At 46.7% G+C, this 11,840-nt stretch overlaps 1 pseudogene across 1 annotated transcript in view; it reads right to left on the bottom strand.

Moving 5' to 3' along the window:
* Window positions 1–376: 376 nt before the first annotated feature.
* The window catches only part of LOC146870980 (innate immunity activator protein-like), a 102,600-nt pseudogene continuing 91,136 nt past the window's right edge, over window positions 377–11,840 (bottom strand). Inside the window, exon 7 of the transcript XR_014978969.1 lies at window positions 377–430. The product of XR_014978969.1 is annotated as an innate immunity activator protein-like (transcript). The remainder of the gene's footprint in view (window positions 431–11,840) is intronic.

Below are 11,840 nucleotides of genomic sequence, written 5' to 3'. Positions count from 1 at the left end.
ATGACTTTGCCCGTTCTAGCACCACTAGATGACTGCGAATGGCGCTTTGTGGTGCTATTTTCAAAAAATACTTTTAAATTGTATATCTCCCTTTCTACAGATTGAATTTTTTTGTCATTATGGTATCATTTTATTTATTAATATTGGATTTGTGTCTTTGTGGTATTATTTATTTATTAAAATATACTCTATTCTTCTAAATTGGTTTGGGATTTTTCTTGTGTTGTGCCTGAATCTCAGTGTGGGCTGTGGCATTGTTAATGAACACACATTCAGTATTGTTTAGGCTGAGGTTTTGATAGACAGCAGATATCTGTATTGACGGTCTGTAGACAAACTTCAGTTGAAAGCTTTATTATGAAAGCCTCAAACACAAGGGTACAGCTCACCAACCGCTCCTCTTGATGTCGTCATCGTCTGGTTCCAGACTCTAAAACCAGAACCCAAATGATGTCATATCATAGTCTGAACTCTTCACATATTTCCCTTCCTACATAACAACATAATATAAAACAAGAATAATAAACAACTACAACTTAAAGAAACAATGTGTTGCACTAAAAAGACTCCATACTTGCATAACATCTAAACCAAAACAACTACAAATAAATCAAGACATAATTATGCACTATTTTTTATCTAATCACACAAGTAATCCACCAGATTTTTAGTTTTGTTATTTACCCTTCCAAACATATTTTTAGTTTCCGTGCTTCTATCTCCCCCTACTCACTTAACTCCATTGTCTACAGAAGTTGCTTCAACATCACCTTCATTCTCATCTCTCCTTTGACCACCTTCCACTTCAACACTTTTCATCATTCCACCATTCACAGTCTTTCCTTCGACTCCCTACATTTCCTTTGCATCTTGACACTCTGCTTATGTGCCAACATTTGCCAACACAGCTGACTTGCAAAGTAATTCTTCCACTCTCTAAGGTTCCGAAAACCTACAATTCCCTTTCCTTAAAAAAACATTCTTGACTCTCTGTCAATCTCCTACCTTCAATTCAACTTCTTTCATGCCATGCCTTATGTCATACAATGTTTTATATACATCTTATGATTTTTCAACATTTCCTTTCACAAAATTAGGATCCCAATTCACTACTTTAGTTGTGTAGTGTTACGCAAGGAGATATGGTTACAACAGCAGGAGTTGGATGAAGAACTGAAGCTTGTTTCACAATTTATTAGGTCAAGTGATACGTTTTGGGTTTCAGACCAAATATTTACTGGATATGCCGAAGTTGTGAATAAATTGTCTATGGTTGATAACATTGTAGTGAGAGGGACTAAGTTGGTACCACATTTGGGTGTCAGGCAGCAACTTCTACATTTGGGCTATGAAGAACACCAGGGCATTTCTAAAATCAAAGAAAGACTTAGATGTATTAATTGGTGGCCAAGAATTGATACTGTGATGGAGCGGATAATGAGGGATTGCAGGGAGTGCTGGTTGAGTGATAAAACCATGAAAGTAAGAACAGCTTCCATGGTTTGCAGGAAATCCCATGTGATGTATGGGAAGAAGTGGCTCTAGACTTGGTTGGACCTATAGATTCTAGGGGTCTAGCAGGTATCTTTTGATAGCAATAAACATGTTGTCCAGATGGCCATAAGTGGGTGTGGTGCATGCATGAGATGTGTACTAAATCAGTGATTTTCTTTTATCTGAAGTGTTTGCCAAAGAAGGGAATCCCAAATCCATTCTTACAGACAGTGGGGTGCAATTTACATCCAAAGAAATGGGAGTTTCCTGAGAGACAGAGGTATAAGATATAAAAAAAGATGCGCTCTTTATCATCCCGAGAACAATGGGATGGTAGAGAGGTATAACACAGTTCTTGAAGAAACCATTAAAATTGCAAAAAGTAAAGGGGACATTTGAGTCCAAGCGGTCAAGAGAAGAGCTGTGCAATATAGGTATACGCCGCACTCCACCACTGGTGTTACTCCTTTTGTTTCTTTTAAAAAGCGTAACCCCAGGGCTTTAAGTGGGTCGGGTCCTGCTGGTACTCAGCACCAGCAGTTCTAAAAAGCAGGTGCCGAGACAGCTCGCTATCGGGCTCTCTATTTTTGCCCTCACCCTCAGGGTTCTTAATATGAAAATGTGATAGTGCCCGTCTGAAGGGTTGTCCGCTGCCTCACGGAATCATCATGAAAATAGAGAACAGGCAGCACTCCAAAAATACATATTGCTACAGTGACGAGAGGTTTATTTCAGTTGCAACAACCGGAACCTCATTTGTGTAAATCATGAAATGATTGGGGTTTAAATATAAATGCAGAGCTCATTTCCATAACTACACTCACTTCAATGACATAAAAAATTATGTTTTTACAAAGACGTAACATAGTTACTTCAATTTGAAAGAAAATGCCCGTCGAAATCGTTTTTGCTCGTGGAAATACTGCCAAAAACATTGAAGTGGTTAGAGAAGGGAAGGGAGCAAGGTCCGCACACGTGCATGATACAATAGAAAAAAAATACTAATAACAGACTGAAAATTTATGAGCATGTTTGTGACCATCAATACGGAAGAATAGAATTGACACAAAAGAAAATGCATGAAAATGATAATGTCCATTTTGTTTATGTAAGACAACATAATCTTGTTTATGATGATTTAAAAAAGAAGCATACTGGGTGGCTCTCTTTCTCCCCCCCCCCCCCCCCCCCGGCCCATTGCTGCAGGACACAGTGCAGTAGTCGCAGAGTGCCCTCGGGGCTCACCCAATTATACGACATATACCTGACGCCCTTGAGACTTTTTGAACCCTCCCTCCCGAAAAGGCTGCAGGGGGGCCCTCCTGTCCCATATATCACTACACTCAGAGGAGGAGTATTGGCAGGAAACCCGGAAGGCCGCGTGCGACTGAAGCCTGCACGGCAGGCAACGGCAATTACGGTCTTTACCCCGAGACTGGGGGGGGGGTGCCCCTGGCAGGTGAGCTACGATGGGAGGAAGGGGTCCCAGAAGCCAGCCAACCACCAGACTGGATAAGTTAGCTTACAATAAAGACTCGTCAGAACCTTCACAAATGAATGCTGTCCGGACGACCGCCTCGGCGGCAGAGAAGCCAGATAAATCAGACGAGGTTACCTTAAAAGATGTAATGTCCGCGTTACAAACAGTACAGTCCTCAATAGGATCGTTTTCCACGGATATATCCCTAATACGAGCGGACTTCTCGAAAATGACAGACAGACTGGCAGAAGTCGAAACCACGGCGGCTACGCTGCCCACGGACACGGCTGCCCTGCAGCGTCAAGTGCAGCGCCTAGAAGCAGATAAGAAACAGATCATGGCAAAAATGGACGATCAAGAAGGCCGTTCGCGGCGCAACAATGTGCGCCTTGTTGGTGTACCGGAAAACACGGGGCCCGGCCCTTGATCTCTTTGTGGAAGACCTCGTTAAGAACCAACTGCAACCCCAGGGCTTGTCCAGTTTCTTCTCTGTGGAAAGGGTGCATCGTGTACCAGGGGCACAGCCGCGTCCGGGGGCTCCCCCCAGACCAATTCTAGCGCGCATCTTCAATTTTAGATACCGTGACGCAATTCTACAAGCGGTGAGGATAGCTCCTCCGATCCGGATCGACAACAGCTCTGTCACACTCTATCCGGACTATACAGCTGCAGTCACCTAACAGAGAAGCAGTTTTATGGAAGTGAAGAAAGATGCGCGCCAGGGAACTTAAGTACTCGATGCTTTTCCCGGCTAAACTGCGGGTGGAGGCGGAGGGGAAAACATAGTTCTTCACTACGCCAGCAGAGGCACAGGACTGGTTGGAGGGATGGCGCCTGGCCAAAGGTGCCAAGACACATGGAGGACGTCTGCAACCCTGAGGGACTGAACCGCATACATCCACGACCAACGGACATAGTGAATCGGAAGACTGATCGCTCTTGATGAACGGCCCACGATTAATGCTACGGACGCTGACGGTGGCACCTGCAAGCTGTAAGACACCATTGAGGCAGCCGTGGACCATGGAGTGGAGTCATACCATGTAACTCGGACTCAGGTATGAGCGGGCTAAGTATACTATTTACCGTGACAGCAAGTACATTCCTAGGGAGGTTTTCCGGAGGTCATTGGCAGACTCACCCCCACTTAACATGGTACAAGTTCGGGAATTGAAGCACTCTGCTCAGTTGGGGAGGCGGGTAGTTCTAGTACCGCTGGGCAGGGAGGCAGGGAGGTGGGAGGGGATCGGGACACAGTTAATGGGATTTCTGTTGGGTTTTGTTGTTTATGGTCCACGAATCGCCGGAAAGCCCTGCATATTGTTTATTGTTGCTCTGCAACCCATGGCACCGGTCAGATACAGAGTTTACACATGCCACCCACATTGACGCTGGCTGAAGAGTCAGGTACCCACTTGCTGACACCGGAGACACCAAGCCCCCCCTTGTCCATTATATCCTGGAACGTTAACGGTTTGGGTAACAAAATAAAGAGAGGGTTGGTCCTCCAATACCTGAAGCGGAAGGCCCCGGCGGTGGCATTGCTTCAGGAGTTCCACTTGGTGGGATCAGCCTGTAAGGCTCTAGATCGCTGGGGATTTAAGATGGTGGTCCATGCTGCATTCACTTCTGGCTCCCGGGGAGTGGGGATATTGGTACACAAGAGCTTCCCCCTGATTGTCCAGGGATCATGGACTGACGACCAGGGCTGTTTCGCCGCAAACTCATGTCAGTGGGAAGGGAGAACGTATAATTTAGTTACGGTTTACATTCCACCCGCGCTTCACCACACGACTTTCCAAGCTCTGGGTACATTTCTGCTGACCCTCCCACAGGGAGAGCTGATTGTAGGTGGGGTCTTTAATGCTGCGATGGACGTTACTAAAAATCGCAAACCCCCTAGAGAACCCACCAGCACAAATCATGCCTTGAAGGGGTTTATAAATGCGATGGGACTTGTAGATATTTGGTGCACCAGATACCCCTTTGAACGGCAGTACACTTTCCACTCCGGAGTCCACAACAGTCTCTCGAGGATCGATTATATATTCACACTAGGGGCGACCCAGGGGAGACTCCTAGAGATTACGCATTTACCTAGAGGCATTTCAGACCACTCACCAGTTCAAATACACTACACGTCACATGTTCCTGGTCGGCAACACATTTTTCCACTCTATCCCGGGTTTCTCGAGGTTCCCATGATTGGTTAGGGACTTTTGAAGGCCACAAAGCAATATTTTGATGAAAATACAAACTCAGTAGCCTCACCGACCATCTTATGGGAGGCTTACAAACCAGTGATTCGGGGACAGGCTATTTAGTTAATTACTAGACATAGAAGGGAACATCGCCAACATCTGGACACCCTGGAACAGGCGGTATCCCAGGCCGAACTTGCCCACTGCACCGACACTAACGACACAACGGCACACGATCTAAACCTGGCACGCCAGGAGTTTAGGGCATATGCATGGGAAGCGGCCACGGCGCGAAACACTGCAACTCAACATCTTATATACGAAATAGGGGATAAGACGGGTAGGCTCCTGGCTTGGCTAGAAAGACGGGAGAGGGCCAGCCGCTGGGTTTCCCAACTAGAACTTGCACATGGTACTATTACAACGGACCCACAATGCATAGTTGATACGCTCGCAACTCACTACGAAAATATTTATACTCCCACAGCTACAGCTACCGTAGACGACAACCTTGCCTTTCTCCACGACATTCAGTTGCCCACACTATCGCACACAGCGGTGCAGGAATTGGAGGTGGCCCTGACGTCTGACGAATTGGCGTTGGCGCTGGGCGCTCTCCACACAGGAAAAGCTATTGGGCCTAACGGATTGCCAGTTGAACTATATAAAAAAGCGACTACATCCCTCATGCCCCATCTCCTCAACATGTACAACGAAAGTCTTGACAAAGGGATACTCCAGCGAGATCAGCGGTTGGCCACAATTGTTGCAATACACAAGCAAGGCAAGCCGCCGCAGAATTGTTCATCATATCGTGCAATATCCTTAATCAACGTGGAGGCGAAAATACTGGCGAAAACACTAGCGCTCCGTTTACAACCGCACCTCACTACGCTCATCCACCCTGATCAATCGGGCTTCATGCCGGGTCGTAATACCGCCCTTAATTTGAGACGCTTGCATGGGGTAATGGCCCGCATACCCATCATACGAGAAGATGCGGTGCTCCTCTCCTTAGAAGCCAGTATGGCGTTTGATCTGGTGGAGTGGCCATTTCTATTTGCGGTTCACCGGCAAATGGGCTTTGGCCCCAAGTTTTGTGCGTGGATTCAGCTGCTGTACAATGCACCTCTGGCGCAGGTGGTGGCTAACGGTCGAATCTCCAGAGATTTTTCGTTAGGCAGGGGTAAAAGGCAGGGTTGCCCCTTATCCCCACTCCTTTTTGCATAAATATTGGAGCCGCTCGCGACATGGATAAGGCAGGATCAGATGATCCGTGGGCTGAGGTGGGAAAATGGGATGGGAAGATCGCATCTCGCTTTATGCGGATGACATATTGCTATATCTGGCGTCACCGGCTAGATCTATTATCTATCTACTGGACATTTGTACCGCATATGGGAGGGTACACTATCAGTTGGGCGAAATCTCTCCTCTATGTATTGTACGGCCCCGCCCCAAAGCTCCCGCCGGGCTGTAAGCTGCGAATTGCAGCCACGGGATTCAAATACTTAGGCATCTACATCACACCCCACCCAACGCACTTCATTGAAGAAAACCTTATGAAACCACTGATGAAGTTTCGTGGAGATGTGAAACACTGGAGGTCTCTACCACTGTTGCTGTTGGGCAGAGCCGCCCTCTTTAAAATGATAGCGTTACCAGAGGCAGTCTGGCCAACTGTAACACGGGTTGGTGGGGACGATAAGGTGTAGACGCCTTCTCTTCCGAAACCACGCCAGCCGTGCGCGTGGCTGTGTAGCGGCTCCTCCTGCGCGCGGCTTGGGAGTACCTGTCGCGAGGAGGAGGATGTGGCGCACGGAGAGGAAATGGCTGCAGAAAACAAGCCGGCCGGATGATCTAACGAGGGGACCGTGAGGTGTTGCTGGTGTCCCCTCATCCTTACCTGGAGTCTTGCTGCTGCTTTCCTGGGCTCCTCTCGCCGCTGCTTCACCGCGCGGCCATCGAGTGGGCTAAACTACACTTCCCAGGTGCCCCAGCGGCTCCCGACGACCAAGAACGCGCCCGGAGGCGCTTAAAACGCTCGTGCTCCCTCGGTGGAGTGGGGAAGCCGGATGATCTAACGAGGGGACCGTGAGGTGTTGCTGGTGTCCCCTCATCCTTACCTGGAGTCTTGCTGCTGCTTTCCTGGGCTCCTCTCGCCGCTGCTTCACCGCGCGGCCATCGAGTGGGCTAAACTACACTTCCCAGGTGCCCCAGCGGCTCCCGACGACCAAGAACGCGCCCGGAGGCGCTTAAAACGCTCGTGCTCCCTCGGTGGAGTGGGGAAGCCGGATGATCTAACGAGGGGACCGTGAGGTGTTGCTGGTGTCCCCTCATCCTTACCTGGAGTCTTGCTGCTGCTTTCCTGGGCTCCTCTCGCCGCTGCTTCACCGCGCGGCCATCGAGTGGGCTAAACTACACTTCCCAGGTGCCCCAGCGGCTCCCGACGACCAAGAACGCGCCCGGAGGCGCTTAAAACGCTCGTGCTTCCTCCGCGTCGCGGGACGCGCGCGGGCGGACGCCGGGCTAAGCCCGGGCAAAGGGCGGGCCCTTTGTGGCCCTCAGAGGCACGAGGAGGACGGGACGGGGCCACCTCCTTTTATTCACCTATTCGTTACAACTTGAAGGTACTGTTCATTGGTCCACTGGCCATTCCTCATTTGGGAACTGTGGGTACTGCTATCATTTCCGGGACTATCTGCCTTATAACTATAATGTTTGCTATGTGTCATTGATACTTGTATCTGTAGTCCTGCTTAACAACTCAAACCGCAGACCAGGGGTTATTATTTGTCAGCATGGCCCCAAGAGGCACCCGCAGCAAAACTGCTGCCGCTGTGACTGGCCCCATTGACCTTTTTATTTCTAAGGCCAATGATGCCATCAACCAGGGCATAAACCTACTAGAACGCAGGGTATCACAAGACTTGGCGCATGCCAAACGTTCTTCGCTTGGCCTCATTGCTACCGCCACTACACCTGCACAAATTATGCCTAATAACATCAGACCCCTACTTGATGTTTGTGCTGACATACACACCATTCCTAGCGAGGTTAACCTCTCAGCCTCAATTCCCCTGTTAGACACAGATACCCACACTAGCACAGACCTGGAAAAAACGCCTGACTTGCTAATTAACCCCTCTCCCAAAGTACAATCTGCTGATAACACCAGGCATGCTAGAGGTAGGCGTGAGGGGGCAGTTCAAAAACTGAAGTTACACGTACCCAAGCCCCGGGTAACTACGATCAGGAAATATGGCCGGGCACAAAAGAAACCTGGGAAAAATACCAACTTTGTCCCTGACAATAATCATAACGCAACTAAGGTTACGGTAATACCCCAGAGGGACGATAGTGAAACTGTTCAGCAGGGCAGAACAACGAACACTAACGGAAATATAGATAAGGCATATGACCCCCTGTTGGAAAGACTGGGGGATTTATTAAGCATTTATTTATCCCCAATCGAAAATAGGCTTGCTCGATTAGAAAAACTGCTAGATGAATTGAGCAATCCCCTTAAGATTTTCTTAAAGGGAGGTCCTACAACCAGTTCAGAAAATAGTAACCCCACCAATATAGTAGGCCCCAAAACAACTATTTTACAAGTACCCCCAGTCGCCCCAAATAATGCAGATAAAGCTGTACCTGTTGCGCTGGCCAATGGCCCAATTACTAAACAAAAAAACAGCAACACCACACACTAATAGCAAATCCACGGATAAAAGAAAGGATCCTGGCATCAATACTACCGCGAATACCACACTCTCAACTGCGAGCACCACAGGTCACCCTTCAATTTCTATAAGCAATCCTATCTCGACCCAACCCATCCCAAAACCGCCCAGACAAGTTCCGGCCCGCATCAATCTTCCTCCGGAATGCGGTGCATATGTATTAGTGTTAGTAAACGTTACTAAACTAAGAGAGGATCAGGATGAAAATCCCATATCACTCAAAAATAAAACCCTGCACTGGCTAATTACCAACTGCAATTATCCGATTGATGGTGCAAGGGAGATTATTAACACACAGCGGGTGGGTTGGATTGGACCCCTTAGGAAAAAATTTGAGGGCGACTGTGTCATTATTAGTTTTAGAAAACCACATTGGGCAGAGAAAACACTAGCTAACGCCCCTTTACCATCGCCATGGGAATTTAACACCACGCTCCTTCCCTTAGGATATTTTTATCGACATTTGATATCTTCAGAACAAGCCACGGTTAACCCTCCCAACAACTTCCCCATTAACTCATACCAAGAGATGAATTTTGGTGCAAGGGTCAAATCACCCTTCTTTGCCCAAAACCAGAACCTAAATGCCGCCTTTTCCAACAACCCCAATTGGCATCCACAACCTCTAATGCCAATTCTTACCCCGAACCATCCACAACATTTTCAAGCCCCGACTATGCGTCAGAGCAATCACAGGGATAGGTCTTATCCAATCCCTAACCCATTCCAGTCTGCACAGACGACACAAGTCAGGCCAATGTATAATATCCCAACTTTCAATCGGTTCGACTATCTATCATCATTAGACGAACAGGATTGACTGAGCATACCCCTCAATAATGAATTATGCAAGAATGCAAAAGCCTGTAACCAAGAGGATGCCACAATTACAAATTCACTTGCATCACTCCATGCTAAAACAGTAGTTCCAGAAATCATATTGTCTGATAGCATCCCGGCCATTTCAAACGAATCAACTATCTATGATAATGGGAATACTAGGTGCACATTTATTAACCAGGGGTTTAAACACGGCCTATCAATCCTAAGTTGGAATGTCGCAGGTTTAGAATCCAAGCTCTCTGACCCTGCCTGGACAGAATTAATTAAGGACATAGACATACTCATGTTCCAAGAGACTTGGGCTGTTGATAACCTGTATATCGAAGGCTACCATTGTTTCAGCCTGACATCTCTAAAACCCAGCTTTGGCCGAGCGGTGGGTGGACTCTTTACGGGGATTAGAATTTTGGCAGGCGGTACAATTAATGTTTTGGAGTCAGATAACCTAGCTAATTCCAACATTCAAATCCTGGAATATAAATTGAAATCAAAGACCACAATTTATTTAATCAATTTTTACAATAATGATTTTAATGGTGTACCGAACAAAAATTTTGTTGCCTTATCTAAGGTTTTAAATATAATTGATTGTTCCATGTCAGTAGATATTAAGACGAGTATTCTGATCGGGGGAGATTTTAATGTGAAACTTATAGATAATTATGGATCCACTAATTTTGATCACTGTAATGACCGCAGGGGTTTGGAACTGATTAGTATACTCTCTGATTTTAATCTTGTTGATGTAATGAGCGTAGGGTATGATATGAATTTTCCCTATGCCCCTACGTTTAAGGGCAGGGATAACGGTTCAATTATCGATTACATTTTTACATCACCTGTGTTAACGGACTGTTTAATCAAATCTTCTGTGGTGCAAACGTCCTTCAGCGATCATAATCCTTTGTTTGCTATTTTTAACCTCGCACCCAGTCCGATTTTTATGAATTTAAATGGAGCTAGGGATATCACACCCTCAATTGATGGCCTTCGCCTTAAATGGAGAGGAATTGATTGTGGGGCCATTATAGATACGATTCAGGAGGCATATCCGGATCTATTGAAATGTCTCTCCTCCCCCAGTACAAATAATGAAAAACTGATTACTGATTTTGAAGCTTTATGCACCAATATAAAAACTCTCCTGTCAGTCCCACTCTCTACTAACCATAAAGAGCCACGGTGGTTTGATACATCTTGCTCCGTGGCCAATAGAGAGTTAAGAAAGGCCCTCTCTGCCAATCCCAGGTGTAAGGACGCTGTTCGAGCCGCCAGGAAAAACTATAAAGATAAAACATCGAAAAGGAAGGCAAATTTGCTCTCCGATCACTGGGATAAGCTGGTTATCAGCGCCAATCTGGGTGGCAGCGGCCCATTTTGGACGGCAGTTAGGAGAACGAGGGAAATGGGCAAAGAGCTTACTAAAATTAGTTGCAACATAACCAGTACAGCTTGGGAGACTCATTTTTCTAATATTTATGCTGCCCCCTCTGATGAGCAACCCCTCCCTAACTCGTATCAAACAGCAGGCTTAGAGATTTCGGACTCAGAAGTCAGGAAAGCTATCAAAGAGAGCCTAGGCAACAAGGCGCCCGGGCCAGACGGCCTCCCTATAGATATCCTTAAATTTAATGTTGATCTTTGGACTCCAATACTTTTAAATATTTTTAATAGTCTACCATATGTAGCCATGCCTGCCACCTGGGCTACTAGTATTATTGTCCCCATTTACAAAAAGGGAGACAGATCTGACCCAGTAAACTACCGTCCCATCTCCCTCCTGGACAATACTTTAAAAATACTAGGACGAATAATTTATAACAGGGTACTGGTATGGGCGTCTGATTCTGACTTTTTAGACCCCTGCCAGATGGGGTTTAGGAGTGGGGTAGGAACAGTCGAGCAATGCCTAAACTTAAAATTGATAATAGATAAATACTGCATTGCTCGCTCATCCCCCGTTTACCTGGCTTTTATGGATCTTTCATCCGCATTCGATCTCGTGAATAGATCCAAGCTATGGTTAACTCTCCTGTCAAATGGTCTCGATGCCACTCTTGTTAGATTCTTAGCCTATCT

The sequence above is a fragment of the Triturus cristatus genome, chromosome 1_1, assembly GCF_964204655.1.
Source record: "Triturus cristatus chromosome 1_1, aTriCri1.1, whole genome shotgun sequence".
NCBI classification, from domain to species: Eukaryota; Metazoa; Chordata; class Amphibia; order Caudata; family Salamandridae; genus Triturus; species Triturus cristatus.
Note: the sequence above shows the minus strand (reverse complement) of the source record. Positions and strands in the feature narration are given on the sequence as shown.